This window comes from Oncorhynchus keta, chromosome 16 (assembly GCF_023373465.1).
Source record: "Oncorhynchus keta strain PuntledgeMale-10-30-2019 chromosome 16, Oket_V2, whole genome shotgun sequence".
In the NCBI taxonomy this organism is placed as follows: domain Eukaryota; kingdom Metazoa; phylum Chordata; class Actinopteri; order Salmoniformes; family Salmonidae; genus Oncorhynchus; species Oncorhynchus keta.
Window position 1 is genome coordinate 17,750,239 of NC_068436.1, and position 16,917 is coordinate 17,767,155.

Genomic DNA, 16,917 nt, shown 5'->3' on the forward strand with positions numbered 1-16,917 from the left:
TAATGTATAGTAGATCTACATAGAAAGAAAGACTTAGGCATTGTTAAAGATGTCAAAGGTCATCTATGCTGAACCAGATAGGAACAAGAAGGTCAAGTTTGACAGAGGTGAGATGGAGGAGAGGATTGTGGATGTCTATGTCAGTGCAGACACCCTGAGAGACAGTAAGAACAGCACCAAGAGAGAAGAGACAGCACACACTGCCCCTGATAATGGACCAGGAGACCAGCGCTCAGGTATCCAAGTGCATTGCTTATCACCTAGTTGTAAGAAGTGCCGGTTACTAGGCCTATTTACCTGGTGTTAAAAAATAAATAAATAAAATAAATAAAATAAATAAAACAAATAAAAAGGAAGTGGGATACCTAGAGTCAGTTGTTGTCTTCTGCATTTAACCCAACCTCTCTGAATCAGAGGTGAAGGGAGCTGCCGTAATCAACTTCATTGGCACCCAGGGAACAGAGGGTTAACTGCCTTGTTACGGGGCAGAATGGCCTTGTCAGCCTAACTCTCCTACCTGCCAGTCTACCTACCACTTTACCTAGTAACTATGTGTTTATGCTTTGTAGATAACAGTCATCAAAGATTCTGAGGATAAAAGGAAAAACTTCTTCCGGAGTTTTACCCTTTATAAGACAAACGCAACTGCAGAGAGAGACCAGGTACAGACCACATACAACAACCTGACTGAAGAGAGAGACCAGTTACAGACCAGATACAACAACCTGACTGAAGAGAGAGACCAGGTACAGACCAGATACAACAACCTGACTAAAGAGAGAGACCAGTTACAGACCAGATACAACAACCTGACTGAAGAGAGAGACCAGTTACAGACCAGATACAACATCCTGACTGAAGAGAGAGACCAGGTACAGACCAGATACAACAACCTGACTGCAGAGAGAGACCAGTTACAGACCAGATACAACAACCTGACTGAAGAGAGAGACCAGTTACAGACCAGATACAACAACCTGACTGAAGAGAGAGACCAGTTACAGACCAGATACAACAACCTGACTGAAGAGAGAGACCAGTTACAGACCAGATACAACATCCTGACTACAGAGAGAGACCAGATACAGACCAGATACAACAACCTGACTAAAGAGAGAGACCAGTTACAGACCAGATACAACAACCTGACTGAAGAGAGAGACCAGCTACAGACCAGATACAACAATTTGACTAAAAAGAGATACCGGCTAAAGACCAGATACAATACCCTGACTGACGAGAAAGGCCATATACAAGCTAAGCTTTTTTGTGATAGGTGAGATATAAACTGTGATAAATTATAATAATTACATATCAATGGGTTTATGAGTATAAAGATACTGGCTAAGTTTCTCAATGTGTTCAACTTTGCTCTTCAACAGAGCAGTATTGTCAGGAGGGATGGAGATACTTTGACTCCAGTTAGTACTTCCTGTCTACTGAGAAGAAAACATGGGAGGAGAGCAGACAGGACTGCCTGGAGAGAGGAACAGGTGAGAGAGAGAGACAGAGACAGAGACACAGAGAGAGAGAGAAGGGGTGAGTGACTGATTGCCAGGAAGTCAGGCGCAGAAGAGCAGAGATGTCATATTTGAATGTTGTTCTCCTATATGGGTCCCAAAATATTTTCAGTGGTTCAACTAGCTGTCACTCAAAAACTCCTCAACCAATCAGGTTCATTAAGAGAAAGGGCGGCAGGTAGCCTAGCGGTTAAGATCGTTGGGCCAGGAACCGAAAGGTTGTTGGTTCGAATTCCTGAGACGACTATTTGAAAAATCTATAGATGTGCCCTTGAGCAAGGCACTTAACCCTAATTGCTGCTGTAAGTCGCTCTGGATAAGAGCATCTTCTAAATGACTTAACTGTAAATGTAGAGGAGAGCCCCGGGGGTTACTGTTATCATCTCATCCTCACTGGTTAAAACTACCCATCCTCAATATCCACTTGGAGCAGTTTGTAGTGTCACATCTATTGTCTGGACATTATAATGACCCATGTTTGTAGTTCTGGACCTCCTGAACATGTTGATGTATATTTGGGAGTAAACAGAGGGTCCAAATCAGCAGAAAGGTGAAAGGAAGGAGGAGTTCTGGAAACTCCCTGAATTATCTTGGGACTGTTACATATGATATTTAATATATGTTAACAGCTAGTCTTTGTTCTCCACTTCCCCTCTATGATCTATATCTTCCTGGTATGATAGTGTCCTGTCCATCATAACAAATAGCAAGTCCTGTTCCCTGGACAGGAGGACTGTGTTGAGATATACTGAATGATTTATATTGTGCTGCAGAAAATGTTTTAACAAAAACCACTGTAACAATCTCTCTCTCACACACACACGCACACACACACACACACACACACGCACGCACGCACGCACGCACGCACGCACGCACGCACGCACGCACGCACGCACGCACGCACGCACGCACGCACGCACACACACACACACACACACACACACACACACACACACACACACACACACACACACACACACACACACACACACGTATGCACACAAGTAAGTAAACGTGTTCTATGTTTTGTATTAGCATAGCCACAACTACCATTTCATCATTTTGATACTTTTTTCTAACCCGAGGGTATAAAACATGCGAGTTAAGCATTAACATAACAGACTACGTGACCATGTGCTGCAGCCAGTGTTCTATTTGTTGTCACCCCACAACGCAACACGAGGTTGAAGAAGACAAATGAAACTTTTAACAAATCTGTGCTACGGATGAGTAGCTGTGTCTCTGAATTCAAGCAAGACCACCCGGTTACCACTCTCCAAGGAATCGTGTGTCGACAATGCTTTCATTCCTACGCTACACGGCTGACCATACTCAGTAGACCCCCGTTCAGAACAAGGGAGAGGAAACAGGCCACTATGAGAAAGGACCCTGACATCGTGTGGACAATCAGAGAGTTACACCAGGTAACCAAAGAAGTGCTGCCATCAAAGAAGGAGGAACTCGGTCCACAAGGAGATGCCAAATCGGAGACCTTTGACACGTAATTACATCATTATATTCTGACTCATGAGAGTGGCAGTTCGGGGCAAGGTTAGGGCTAAACTAAGCATGGTTTACAAATGTACCTAGGTGTGCTTTTCACTTGTGCTCTCTCACTTTCTCACTCTTTTTAAATCCCCATTTTGTATAACATGTGTCATATTGTGTTGGCCAGCTAGGGACATGTTTCATTAATCTAAGTTCTAATCAATAGACTGTGTGTTTGTGTATCTTATATTATCATTTTAGCTTGTTAGTAAATAAATATTCAACTAAATTGGTGTGGCACGGATTATTTTGGGGAACTGAGGTTTGTGCAGATTCCCGGATTATGCGACGTTCAGGATGAGATTGTCGAGGAAATGTATTAATTAGCAACGGTTGTAAAATCGATATTCTGATATTCTTTGAGTTAATTTGGGAAAAAGAAACTCAATAAAACCAAACTTTCCCATGGTGCCCCAGGTTGCTGAGTTAATAATTACCTGATTCATTTAATCACGTAATTATAAACAGTTAATCATTATCGATGAACAGCAGCCGTTACAATCAATACATAACAGATGTTAAAGGTCATCTATGCTGAACTAGATATGAACAAAGGTCAAGTTTGACAGAGGTGAGATGGAGGAGAGGATTGTGGATATCTACATCAATGCAGACAACCTAAGAGATGGTGAGACCAGCACCAGGAGAGAAGAGACAGCAGACACTGCTCCTAATAATGGACCAGGAGACCAGCAATCAGGTAACACACACTCAACACTATTAGAGTAGAAGGTTAAAGGTCCCTCCCCTATAGGATTGTATTCTCCAATGATTTTTGAGAAAGAGGGGAGGAGAGAGAATGTGAGGAAGAATTGAGAAAGGATGAATTGAGAAAGAGCTCATAGACAAGTCTGTAATACCTCTATTTCACCTCTATGGTGAGTTCATCTCTCACTTTAACCACTAGGTGGAATCATCACCTAACCATCACCTAACCATTCAGGACCTTAGCCAACATATATGTAATTTACAATGACAGCATCCCAGAGAAGAGTGGGTTAACTTCCTTATTCAGGGGCAGAACGACAGATCAGGGATTTGATCCAGCTACTTTTAAGGTTACTGGCCTAACGCTCTAACCACCATCTGATCATTGGGGCGGCAGGGTAGCCTAGTGGTTAGAGCGTTGGACTTGTAACCGGAAGGTTGTTCTGCCCATGAACAGGCAGTTAACCCATTGTTCCTAGGCCGTCATTGAAAATAAGAATTTGTTCTTAACTGACTTGCCTAGTAAAATAAAGGTCAAATAAATAAAAATGTATCACTCCAGTGTTAATCTGCAAAATTGTAATTATTTGCCTACCTCCTTATGCCTTTTGCACACATTGTATATAGACTCCCCTTTTTACTACTGTGTTATTGACTTGTTAATTGTTTACTCCATGTGTGTGTTGTCTGTTCACACTGCTATGCTTTATCTTGGCCAGGTCGCAGTTGCAAATGAGAACTTGTTCTCAACTAGCCTACCTGGTTAAATAAAGGTGAAATAAAAAAATAAATACATTATTTCACTTCCTTTGGCAATATGTTTCCCATGCCAATAAAGCCCTTTGAGAGAGAGTGAGAGAGGGAGAAAGGGAGAGAGGGGGCATTATCACAGTAGGTTATTGTTACACCCCTTTCTCACAGATCCAGGAATGTTATTTGTGACAATTGTCATCATTCCATGTTTGTATGGGGTAATCTTGTCTATAGTATATCTCAACTACTCTACTCTTTTGGGTCTCTATCTCTTCATTTATTTCCTGTTGCTTCCACCAGCCAAACTATACACCATCTCTCTCTCATCTATTCCTCTCTGCTGTTTATGATCACCATGGAGCTGTTGCTTCAGGTAAGATTACTCACACACACACACACACACACACACACACACACACACACACACACACCACACCACACACCACACACACACACACACACACACACACACACACACACACACACACACACACACACACACACACACACACACACACACACACACACACACACTTAACTAGGCAAACACTAAAATGATATAATTGTGTGACCTGTAGTTTGAAACACACAAAAGACTGTCGACCATGTCCATAGTAAACATTGTTGAAAATGTGTGAGTCCATCTATACCAAGCCGGATATGACCAATAAGGTTTGACAGAGGTGAGATGGAAGAGAGGATTGTGGATATCTACATCAGTGCAGAGACCCTGAGAGACGGTGAGACCAGCACCTCAACACATCTGCAGAATGGCCAGCTACACAACAGTTACAACACCCTTACTGAGGAAAGATACCAACTACAGACCAGTTACAACAACCTAACTGAAGAGAGAGACCAGCTAAATGACAGTTACAACACCCTTACTGAGGAAAGATACCAACTACAGACCAGTTACAACAACCTAACTGAAGAGAGAACAGCTACATGACAGTTACAACACCCTTACTGAGGAAAGATACCAACTACAGACCAGTTACAACAACCTAACTGAAGAGAGAGACCAGCTAAATGACAGTTACAACACCCTTACTGAGGAAAGATACCAACTACAGACCAGTTACAACAACCTAACTGAAGAGAGAGAACAGCTACATGACAGTTACAACACCCTTACTGAGAAACGATACCAACTACAGACCAGTTACAACAACCTAACTGAAGAGAGAGACCAGCTACATGACAGTTACAACACCCTTACTGAGGAACGAGACCAACTACAGACCAGTTACAACAACCTAACTGAAGTGAGAGACCAGCTACAAACCAGTTACAACAATTTAACTGAAAAGAGAGACAAGCTACAAACCAGTTACAACACCCTGACTAAAGAGAGAGACCATCTACAGACAAGCTACAACATCTTGACTAAAGAGAGAGACCAGCTACAGAGGAAGAGAGATGATTTTGAAGGTTGGTACTACATCTTGACCAAGACTAAAAACTGGAGAGACAGCAGACTGGACTGTACCAACAGAGCCTTGAGGCCTCATGTATCAATACTACCTCTACTTAACCCATCAGAGTCTAAGCTCTGTTTCGTCCATAGTTTTCCACCATTTCAGTCCCCTTCATCGTAGAAACGGCCTGCAGAACCGAAGGAACCTTTCCCGTCCAAGCCACCAACGATCGCAGATTCACTTCTTCCTTCTCTGCCAACATCTCCATGGTAACTGGGGGCGGTGCAGCCAACGGTACGGTGAGCCTCATGGCGCCCGCCAGCACCCCGTCAGGAACAGATGTAACCCTGTCCGTTGTCAGCAAAGTAAGGGTCTTGTTTCAAAACTCTAAAATGGCCTCCTTTTCTCATATCCTCTCTCCCTCACAGCCACTGATTGAAAAAAAATTGGTTGCTGTAAGCTACCAGTTGTTATCAGCTACGTCAGTTATCTGACTAAGCTCTCTTGCACTATCTATACCCTCTCCCTTCCTCCCTCCAGGTGACAGATTTTACCACTCTCCAGTGAGGGCTACCAGGAGTCTCCTCCAAAGGGACAGGATTCTGGTCTAGAAGCACGGTTTTGAATGCAGCAACAGTTTTGTTTCGGTACTGCAGTTTATCAGATACTCGACTCAGAAAAACATTTTCGTACACGGCCACCTAGGAAAGTCAGATTAGAAAATTCCTAATAAGACATGTTATTCATCACCTTTGTGCACAAAAAATCCATTGAATTCTTCAAATAATTGTAGCTGAGGCTGATTTAAAAAAAACATTATATATTCATCCAATGTCTGCCATGTTTTTGGATGATGTAATGATCTCGTTGCTGCTCAAATCAAATCAAATTGTATTGGTCACATACACATATTTACCAGATGTCATTGTAGCAAAATGCTGTGCAGTGTGCCCCCGATAACTGAGTTGGGCAGACCGTACCACCCTCTGGAGAGCCTCGCTCTGCTCCCTATACCCACTGAGTGCTAGTGAGCATGTGACGTTGGGTTGTGTAAACCGGAATCAACCCAGAAAAAGATGTCCATGAATCTGCGTATGCAAACGTGAATACCTTGAAAACAACAACATCTTGGACACAGTCTCCAGTTGTTATTATACCTCAGTGGTCTCCTCTGACTGTCTGTTAGCATGCAGCTCCTCAAACTGTTGTTATTGTACCTCAGTGGTCTCCTCTGACTGTCTGTTAGCATGTAGCCCCTCAAACTGTTGTTATTATACCTCAGTGGTCTCCTCTGACTGTCTGTTAGCATGCAGCTCCTCAAACTGTTGTTATTATACCTCAGTGGTCTCCTCTGACTGTCTGTTAGCATGTAGCTCCTCAAACTGTTGTTATTGTACCTCAGTGGTCTCCTCTGACTGTCTGTTAGCATGCAGCTCCTCAAACTGTTGTTATTATACCTCAGTGGTCTCCTCTGACTGTCTGTTAGCATGTAGCTCCTCAAACTGTTGTTATTATACCTCAGTGGTCTCCTCTGACTGTCTGTTAGCATGTAGCTCCTCAAACTGTTGTTATTATACCTCAGTGGTCTCCTCTGACTGTCTGTTAGCATGCAGCTCCTCAAACAGTTGTTATTATACCTCAGTGGTCTCCTCTGACTGTCCCAACCTTCGCTCTCTCTCCCCGCTACTCTCTCCTCTTCCATCCTATCATCTCTTCCCTCTGCTCAAACCTTCTCCAACCTATCTCCTGATTCTGCCTCCTCAACCCTCCTCTCCTCCCTTTCTGCATCCTTTGACTCTCTATGTCCCCTATCCTCCAGGCCGGCTCGGTCCTCCCCTCCCGCTCCGTGACTCGACGACTCATTGCGAGCTCACAGAACAGGGCTCCGGGCAGCCGAGCGGAAATGGAGGAAAACTCGCCTCCCTGCGGACCTGGCATCCTTTCACTCCCTCCTCTCTACATTTTCCTCCTCTGTCTCTGATGCTAAAGCCACTTTCTACCACTCTAAGTTCCAAGCATCTGCCTCTAACCCTAGGAAGCTCTTTGCCACCTTCTCCTCCCTCCTGAATCCTCCTCCCCCTCCCCCTCCTCCCCTCTCTGCAGATGACTTCGTCAACCATTTTGAAAAGAAGGTCGACGACATCCGATCCTCGTTTGCTAAGTCAAACGACACCGCTGGTTCTGCTCACACTGCCCTACCCTGTGCTCTGACCTCTTTCTCCCCTCTCTCTCCAGATGAAATCTCGCGTCTTGTGACGGCCAGCCGCCCAACAACCTGCCCGCTTGACCCTATCCCCTCCTCTCTTCTCCAGACCATTTCCGGAGACCTTCTCCCTTACCTCACCTCGCTCATCAACTCATCCCTGACCGCTGGCTACGTCCCTTCCGTCTTCAAGAGAGCGAGAGTTGCACCCCTTCTGAAAAAACCTACATTCGATCCCTCCGATGTCAACAACTACAGACCAGTATCCCTTCTTTCTTTTCTCTCCAAAACTCTTGAGCGTGCCGTCCTTGGCCAGCTCTACCGCCATCTCTCTCAGAATGACCTTCTTGATCCAAATCAGTCAGGTTTCAAGACTAGTCATTCAACTGAGACTGCTCTTCTCTGCATCACGGAGGCGCTCCGCACTGCTAAAGCTAACTCTCTCTCCTCTGCTCTCATCCTTCTAGACCTATCGGCTGCCTTCGATACTGTGAACCATCAGATCCTCCTCTCCACCCTCTCCGAGTTGGGCATCTCCGGCGCCCCACGCTTGGATTGCGTCCTACCTGACAGGTCGCTCCTACCAGGTGGCGTGGCGAGAATCTGTCTCCTCACCATGCGCTCTCACCACTGGTGTCCCCAGGGCTCTGTTCTAGGCCCTCTCCTATTCTCGCTATACACCAAGTCACTTGGCTCTGTCATAACCTCACATGGTCTCTCCTATCATTGCTATGCAGACGACACACAATTAATCTTCTCCTTTCCCCCTTCTGATGACCAGGTGGCGAATCGCATCTCTGCATGTCTGGCAGACATATCAGTGTGGATGACGGATCACCACCTCAAGCTGAACTTCGGCAAGACGGAGCTCTTCTTCCTCCAAGGGGAAGGACTGCCCGTTCCATGATCTCGCCATCACGGTTGACAACTCCATTGTGTCCTCCTCCCAGAGCGCCAAGAACCTTGGCGTGATCCTGGACAACACCCTGTCGTTCTCAACTAACATCAAGGCGGTGGCCCGTTCCTGTAGGTTCATGCTCTACAACATCCGCAGAGTACGAACCTGCCTCACACAGGAAGCGGCGCAGGTCCTAATCCAGGCACTTGTCATCTCCCGTCTGGATTACTGCAACTCGCTGTTGGCTGGGCTCCCTGCCTGTGCCATTAAACCCCTACAACTCATCCAGAACGCCGCAGCCCGTCTGGTGTTCAACCTTCCCAAGTTCTCTCACGTCACCCCGCTCCTCCGCTCTCTCCACTGGCTTCCAGTTGAAGCTCGCATCCGCTACAAGACCATGGTGCTTGCCTACGGAGCTGTGAGGGGAACGGCACCTCAGTACCTCCAGGCTCTGATCAGGCCCTACACCCAAACAAGGGCACTGCATTCATCCACCTCTGGCCTGCTCGCCTCCCTACCACTGAGGAAGTACAGTTCCCGCTCAGCCCAGTCAAAACTGTTCGCTGCTCTGGCCCCCAATGGTGGAACAAACTCCCTCACGACGCCAGGACAGCGGAGTCAATCACCACCTTCCGGAGACACCTGAAGCCCCACCTCTTTAAGGAATACCTAGGATAGGATAAGTAATCCTTCTCACCCCCTCCCCCTAAAAGATTTAGATGCACTATTGTAAAGTGGCTGTTCCACTGGATGTCATAAGGTGAATCCACCAATTTGTAAGTCGCTCTGGATAAGAGCGTCTGCTAAATGACTTAAATGTAAATGTAATGTAATGTTAGCATGCAGCTCCTCAAACTGTTGTTATTGTACCTCAGTGGTCTCCTCTGACTGTCTGTTAGCATGCAGCTCCTCAAACTGTTGTTATTATACCTTAGTGGTCTCCTCTGACTGTCTGTTAGCATGCAGCTCCTCAAACTGTTGTTATTATACCTCAGTGGTCTCCTCTGACTGTCTGTTAGCATGTAGCTCCTCAAACTGTTGTTATTATACCTCAGTGGTCTCCTCTGACTGTCTGTTAGCATGCAGCTCCTCAAACTGTTGTTATTGTACCTCAGTGGTCTCCTCTGACTGTCTGTTAGCATGTAGCTCCTCAAACTGTTGTTATTATACCTCAGTGGTCTCCTCTGACTGTCCGTTAGCATGCAGCTCCTCAAACTGGCAGCTCTCTGCCAACCTCACTGACTGTGTCAAAGGGACAGGAATCATCTGCATCAGCCTATACCAGGGCAATGGGACCCTCAACATGTCTAGGGCAGTGGGCCCCAGGTCCAACAATGTGACCAGGTTGGACTACAGCTTCACCTGCTGTTCAAAGAAGGTAGAGCTGGTGGTAGTGGACAGGTCAGGCAACGTGGGTGTGTCTGGGCTTAGTGAAGGACTCTGTGGGGGTGGTTGTGAGCTCTACAGCCCAGGGCCTGGTTTCCCAAAAGCATCTTAAGTCTAAGTCCATCGTTTCAACCATTGGATCCTACTTTTTTCAGATGAATTTAGCCTTAAAATGCTATTGGGAAACCGGCCCCAGGTCTCTCTCACCAACACTACAGCTGTACATGCAGTTAGTACTACATCCACCCAGGTCTCTGTCACCAACACTACAGTTGTACCTGTAGTTAGTACTACATCCACCCAGGTCTCTGTCACCAACACTACAGCTGTACCTGTAGTTAGTACTACATCCACCCAGGTCTCTGTCACCAACACTACAGCTGTACCTGTAGTTAGTACTACATCCAACCAGGTCTCTGTCACCAACACTACATCTGTAACTGTAGTTAGTACTAATATCCACGCAGGTCTCTGTCACCAACACGAAAGCTGTACCTGTAGTTGGTACTACATCCACCCAGGTCTCTGTCACCAACACTACAGCTGTACCTGTAGTTAGTACTACATCCACCCAGGGCTCTGTCACCAACACTACAGCTGTACCTGTAGTTAGTACTACATCCACCCAGGTCTCTGTCACCAACACTACAGTTGTACCTGTAGTTAGTACTACATCCACCCAGGTCTCTGTCACCAACACTACAGCTGTACCTGTAGTTAGTACTACATCCACCCAGGTCTCTGTCACCAACACTACAGTTGTACCTGTAGTTAGTACTACATCCAACCAGGTCTCTGTCACCAACACTACATCTGTAACTGTAGTTAGTACTAATATCCACGCAGGTCTCTGTCACCAACACTACATCTGTAACTGTAGTTAGTACTAATATCCACGCAGGTCTCTGTCACCAACACTACATCTGTAACTGTAGTTAGTACTAATATCCACGCAGGTCTCTGTCACCAACACGAAAGCTGTACCTGTAGTTGGTACTACATCCACCCAGGCCTCTGTCACCAACACTACAGTTGTACCTGTAGTTAGTACTCCGTCCACCAGAGGGACACCTTTGACTCTGTCTCTGTATCTAAGGATCTGTGTGATGCTTTCTCTCCTCCTGTGGAATAGAGTAGAGCTGTAGAGTTGTATAATAGTTCATGAAGGTAGATGTCATGTTGAACAGTGGAATCAGTGCAGAGAGAGTTGTGTCATTAGATGTAACCAGTATGTATATGTGATGTTGTACTGAAAGACAGGGTGGAAATATGAACTTTTTGTCATAAAACGTGAATTTTTGAAATCCTTTTTCTTTTCTCTTAAATATGTCAAACTGAAAATATGGATATTTTCAGAACTTCTGCTTTTTCATTCTGAGTAACTCTTCACAGACAGCACAGGTAGAAAGATCCCTGTATGGCCATTGGTTGCCGGTCACACTACGGGGGGAAGTTTCCCCTAGGTACAGATCTAGGATCAGGTTTTTCTCCCCCAATCCTGACCTTAACCATTTGTGGTGGAAATGCAAATCCGACCAAAGTTCAGCGTCTAGGGGCAACTTCCCCCCACACCACCAGTCACAGAGTGAGATCCATAATGTGTTCTCCATTTGAAGGCTGGGGGTGCTGTAAACTCAGTCAGGATATATGTTGTGTATATGTCAATTAACAGGATACACATTTATTTTAGCAGATACAAAATTGTTAACCTGTGAATTCACACTGGTGGGAGTCATATAATGTATTATATTATCACACTAAGACTGGTGGGAGTCATATCATGTATTATATTATCAAACTAAGACTGGTGGGAGTCATATCATGTATTATATTATCACACTAAGGCTGGTGGGAGTCATATCATGTATTATATTATCACACTAAGGCTGGTGGGAGTCATATCATGTATTATATTATCACACTAAGACTGGTGGGAGTCATATCATGTATTATATTATCACACTAAGACTGGTGGGAGTCATATCATGTATTATATTATCACACTAAGACTGGTGGGAGTCATATCATGTATTATATTATCACACTAAGGCTGGTGGGAGTCATATCATGTATTATATTATCAAACTAAGGCTGGTGGGAGTCATATCATGTATTATATTATCACACTAAGGCTGGTGGGAGTCATATCATGTATTATATTATCACACTAAGGCTGGTGGGAGTCATATCATGTATTATATTATCAAACTAAGGCTGGTGGGAGTCATATCATGTATTATATTATCACACTAAGGCTGGTGGGAGTCATATCATGTATTATATTATCACACTAAGACTGGTGGGAGTCATATCATGTATTATATTATCACACTAAGGCTGGTGGGAGTCATATCATGTATTATATTATCACACTAAGGCTGGTGGGAGTCATATCATGTATTATATTATCACACTAAGGCTGGTGGGAGTCATATCATGTATTATATTATCACACTAAGACTGGTGGGAGTCATATCATGTATTATATTATCACACTAAGACTGGTGGGAGTCATATCATGTATTATATTATCACACTAAGGCTGGTGGGAGTCATATCATGTATTATATTATCACACTAAGACTGGTGGGAGTCATATCATGTATTATATTATCACACTAAGGCTGGTGGGAGTCATATCATGTATTATATTATCAAACTAAGGCTGGTGGGAGTCATATCATGTATTATATTATCACACTAAGGCTGGTGGGAGTCATATCATGTATTATATTATCAAACTAAGACTGGTGGGAGTCATATCATGTATTATATTATCACACTAAGACTGGTGGGAGTCATATCATGTATTATATTATCAAACTAAGACTGGTGGGAGTCATATCATGTATTATATTATCAAACTCAGACTGGTGGGAGTCATATCATGTATTATATTATCACACTAAGACTGGTGGGAGTCATATCATGTATTATATTATCACACTAAGACTGGTGGGAGTCATATCATGTATTATATTATCACACTAAGACTGGTGGGAGTCATATCATGTATTATATTATCACACTAAGACTGGTGGGAGTCATATCATGTATTATATTATCACACTAAGACTGGTGGGAGTCATATCATGTAGTATATTATCACACTAAGGCTGGTGGGAGTCATATCATGTAGTATATTATCACACTAAGACTGGTGGGAGTCATATCATGTATTATATTATCACACTAAGACTGGTGGGAGTCATATCATGTATTATATTATCACACTAAGGTTGGTGGGAGTCACATGGTGGCCAGTGTTTCTAATCCACTGTGGTTGACTGATAAAGAGTTTTATTATCACACAGTATGTCAAGGTATGTTAGTAATTGTTAAGGACTGGGGTGTTGAGCTCAACACAGGAAAAATCCTAGAGGAATACCTGGTTCAGTCTGCTTTCTGCCAGGGAGATTAATTCACCTTTCAGCAGGACAATAACCTAAAACACAAGACCAAATATACACTGGAGTTTCTTACCAAGAAGACAGTGAATGTTCCTGAGTTGCCAAGTTACAGTTTTGACGTAAATCTACTTGAAAATCTATGGCAAGACCTGAAAATGGTTGTCTAGCAATGATCAACAACCAATTTGACAAACTTAAAGAATTTTGAAAAGAATAATGGTCACACGTTGCTCAATCCAGGTGTGGAAAGCTCCTAGAGATTTACCAGGAAATACTCACAGCTGTTATCGCAGCCAAATGTGCTCCTACAAAGTATTGACTTAGGGGTGTGAATACTTATGTAAAATCTATATTATATTTCATTTTCAATACATTTTCAAACATTTCTAAAAATATGGGGTATTTTGTGTAGTTGAGTGAGAGAAAAACATATTTACTGCATTTTAAATTCAGTCTGTAACAAAATGTGTAAAAGTCACTGTATGTTAAGATGAATGCTCTAATTGTAAGTCTGCTAAATGACTGAAATGGAAATGTAAATAGTGTATTGTGTAACTTTGGAGTCATTTTTATTGTAAATAAGAATAGAATACCATGAAGACAATTGTGAATGAATTGTGAATAATGATGAGTGAGAAAGTTACAGAGGTATAAATATCATACCCCCCCAAAAATGCTAACCCCCTATTATTGGTAATGGTGAGAGGTTAGCATGTCTTGGGGGTATGATATAAAATGCTAACCTCCCCTATTATTGGTAATGGTGAGAGGTTAGCATGTCTTGGGGGTATGATCCTCTGTAACTTTCTCACTCAACATTATTTACCATTCATTAAATTAAAGGTGACATTCTGTACAGTCACCCCATATGAAACATTTGATCTCCAATAGAAAATGATGGCGTATAGAGCCAAATGAAAAGTTGTAGCTTCACTGTCCAAATAAATACGTAAGGGAGCGTACGTGAGATAAGAAAAGACAGTATGTCACGTCACACAGCCTTTAATAGTGACAGGTCACAATGGTACAGTAAGGGTGTGGCGTCATTGTAAACATCGTTGATATTAAGCATCTCAATCACATCACGATAAAGGGAAGGAGTTCCCATAGGTCGTTTAGTGACCCGTTGCTCTACTCACAGAACCAAGGTCACATCCGTAGCCCAGCATTTTCATGTCTGTATTTATTCAAATGGATACAACTGGAGAGTAACTTCAAAAGACACTCATAGCATCTCTGAATCTTTATGTGACATTCCTCCTCCAGACCTGATTGGGTGTTAGAAGGCTCCATTACAGCTGCTTCCCTTTGTCACGTTTCCTGTTAGGACCGGCCTGAATCCCAGACGTTAAATCTTCCTGAGTTAAAGAGTTACAAAAGTCAACAGAATCATTTTAAATGGGATTTTCTTACATTTGCTTGTCTTTATTAATATTGCAGGTCTTCCGGTGTGACCATGCTGAATAAGAGGTTAGACACCACAGTGTATTTCACAACAGGAGGATTTCAAACCAAACCAAATAGAAGGGATGTTATATCCTCTAAATAATCACACTCTCTAAATCAAATCAAATCAAATTTTATTTGTCACATACACATGGTTAGCAGATGTTAATGCGAGTGTAGCGAAATGCTTGTGCTTCTAGTTCCGACAATGCAGTGATAACCAACAAGTAATCTAACTAACAATTCCAAAACTACTGTCTTATACACAGTGTAAGGGGATAAGGAATATGTACATAAGGATATATGAATGGGTGATGGTACAGAGCAGCATACAGTAGATGGTATCGAGTACAGTATATACATATGAGATGAGTATGTAGACAAAGTAAACAAAGTGGAATAGTTAAAGTGGCTAGTGATACATGTATTACATAAGGATGCAGTAGATGATATAGAGTACAGTATATACATATGAGATGAGTATGTAGACAAAGTAAACAAAGTGGCATAGTTAAAGTGGCTAGTGATACATGTATTACATAAGGATGCAGTCGATGATGTAGAGTACAGTATATACGTATGCATATGAGATGAATAATGTAGGGTAAGTAACATTATATAAGGTAGCATTGTTTAAAGTGGCTAGTGATATATTTACATTTCCCATCCATTCCCATTATTAAAGTGGCTGGAGTTGGGTCAGTGTCAATGACAGTGTGTTGGCAGCAGCCACTCAATGTTAGTGGTGGCTGTTTAACAGTCTGATGGCCTTGAGACAGAAGCTGTTTTTCAGTCTCTCGGTCCCAGCTTTGATGCACCTGTACTGACCTCGCCTTCTGGATGATAGCGGGGTGAACAGGCAGTGGTTCGGGTGGTTGATGTCCTTGATGATCTTTATGGCCTTCCTGTAACATCGGGTGGTGTAGGTGTCCTGGAGGGCAGGTAGTTTGCCCCGGTGATGCGTTGTGCAGACCTCACTACCCTCTGGAGAGCCTTACGGTTGAGGGCGGAGTTGCCGTACCAGGCGGTGATACAGCCCGCCCCGCCAGGATGCTCTCGATTGTGCATCTGTAGAAGTTTGTGAGTGCTTTTGGTGACAAGCCGAATTTCTTCAGTCTCCTGAGGTTGAAGAGGCGCTGCTGTGCCTTCTTCACGATGCTGTCTGTGTGGGTGGACCAATTCAGTTTGTCTGTGATGTGTATGCCGAGGAACTTAAAACTTGCTACCCTCTCCACTACTGTTCCATCGATGTGGATAGGGGGGTGTTCCCTCTGCTGTTTCCTGAAGACCACAATCATCTCCTTAGTTTTGTTGACGTTGAGTGTGAGGTTATTTTCCTGTCACCACACTCCGAGGGCCCTCACCTCCTCCCTGTAGGCCGTCTCGTCGTTGTTGGTAATCAAGCCTACCACTGTTGTGTCGTCCGCAAACTTGATGATTGAGTTGGAGGCGTGCGTGGCCACGCAGTCGTGGGTGAACAGGGAGTACAGGAGAGGGCTCAGAACGCACCCTTGTGGGGCCCCCGTGTTGAGGATCAGCGGGGAGGAGATGTTGTTGCCTACCCTCACCACCTGGGGGCGGCCCGTCAGGAAGTCCAGTACCCAGTTGCACAGGGCGGGGT

The 16,917-nt window shown here is 43.8% G+C and overlaps 1 protein-coding gene and 1 long non-coding RNA gene across 3 annotated transcripts in view; one reads left to right on the top strand and one right to left on the bottom strand.

Annotated features, from left to right (window-relative positions):
• Positions 1-1,142, bottom strand: part of LOC127907998 (uncharacterized) — a 49,065-nt gene extending 47,923 nt beyond the window's left edge. Inside the window, exons 1-3 of one of the 2 annotated variants that reach the window (XR_008065854.1) lie at positions 1,104-1,141; positions 894-1,061; positions 684-725 (exon numbers count right to left, since the gene is read on the bottom strand). This is a non-coding gene — a long non-coding RNA (uncharacterized LOC127907998). Of the gene's footprint in view, positions 1-683; positions 726-893; positions 1,062-1,103 lie in introns of both variants that reach the window. The other variant, XR_008065853.1, reaches the window with a different exon arrangement.
• LOC127907996 (C-type lectin domain family 6 member A-like) overlaps positions 1-16,917 on the top strand; it is a 90,521-nt gene that overhangs the window by 34,835 nt on the left and 38,769 nt on the right. The gene's annotated exons all lie outside the window — the stretch shown is intronic.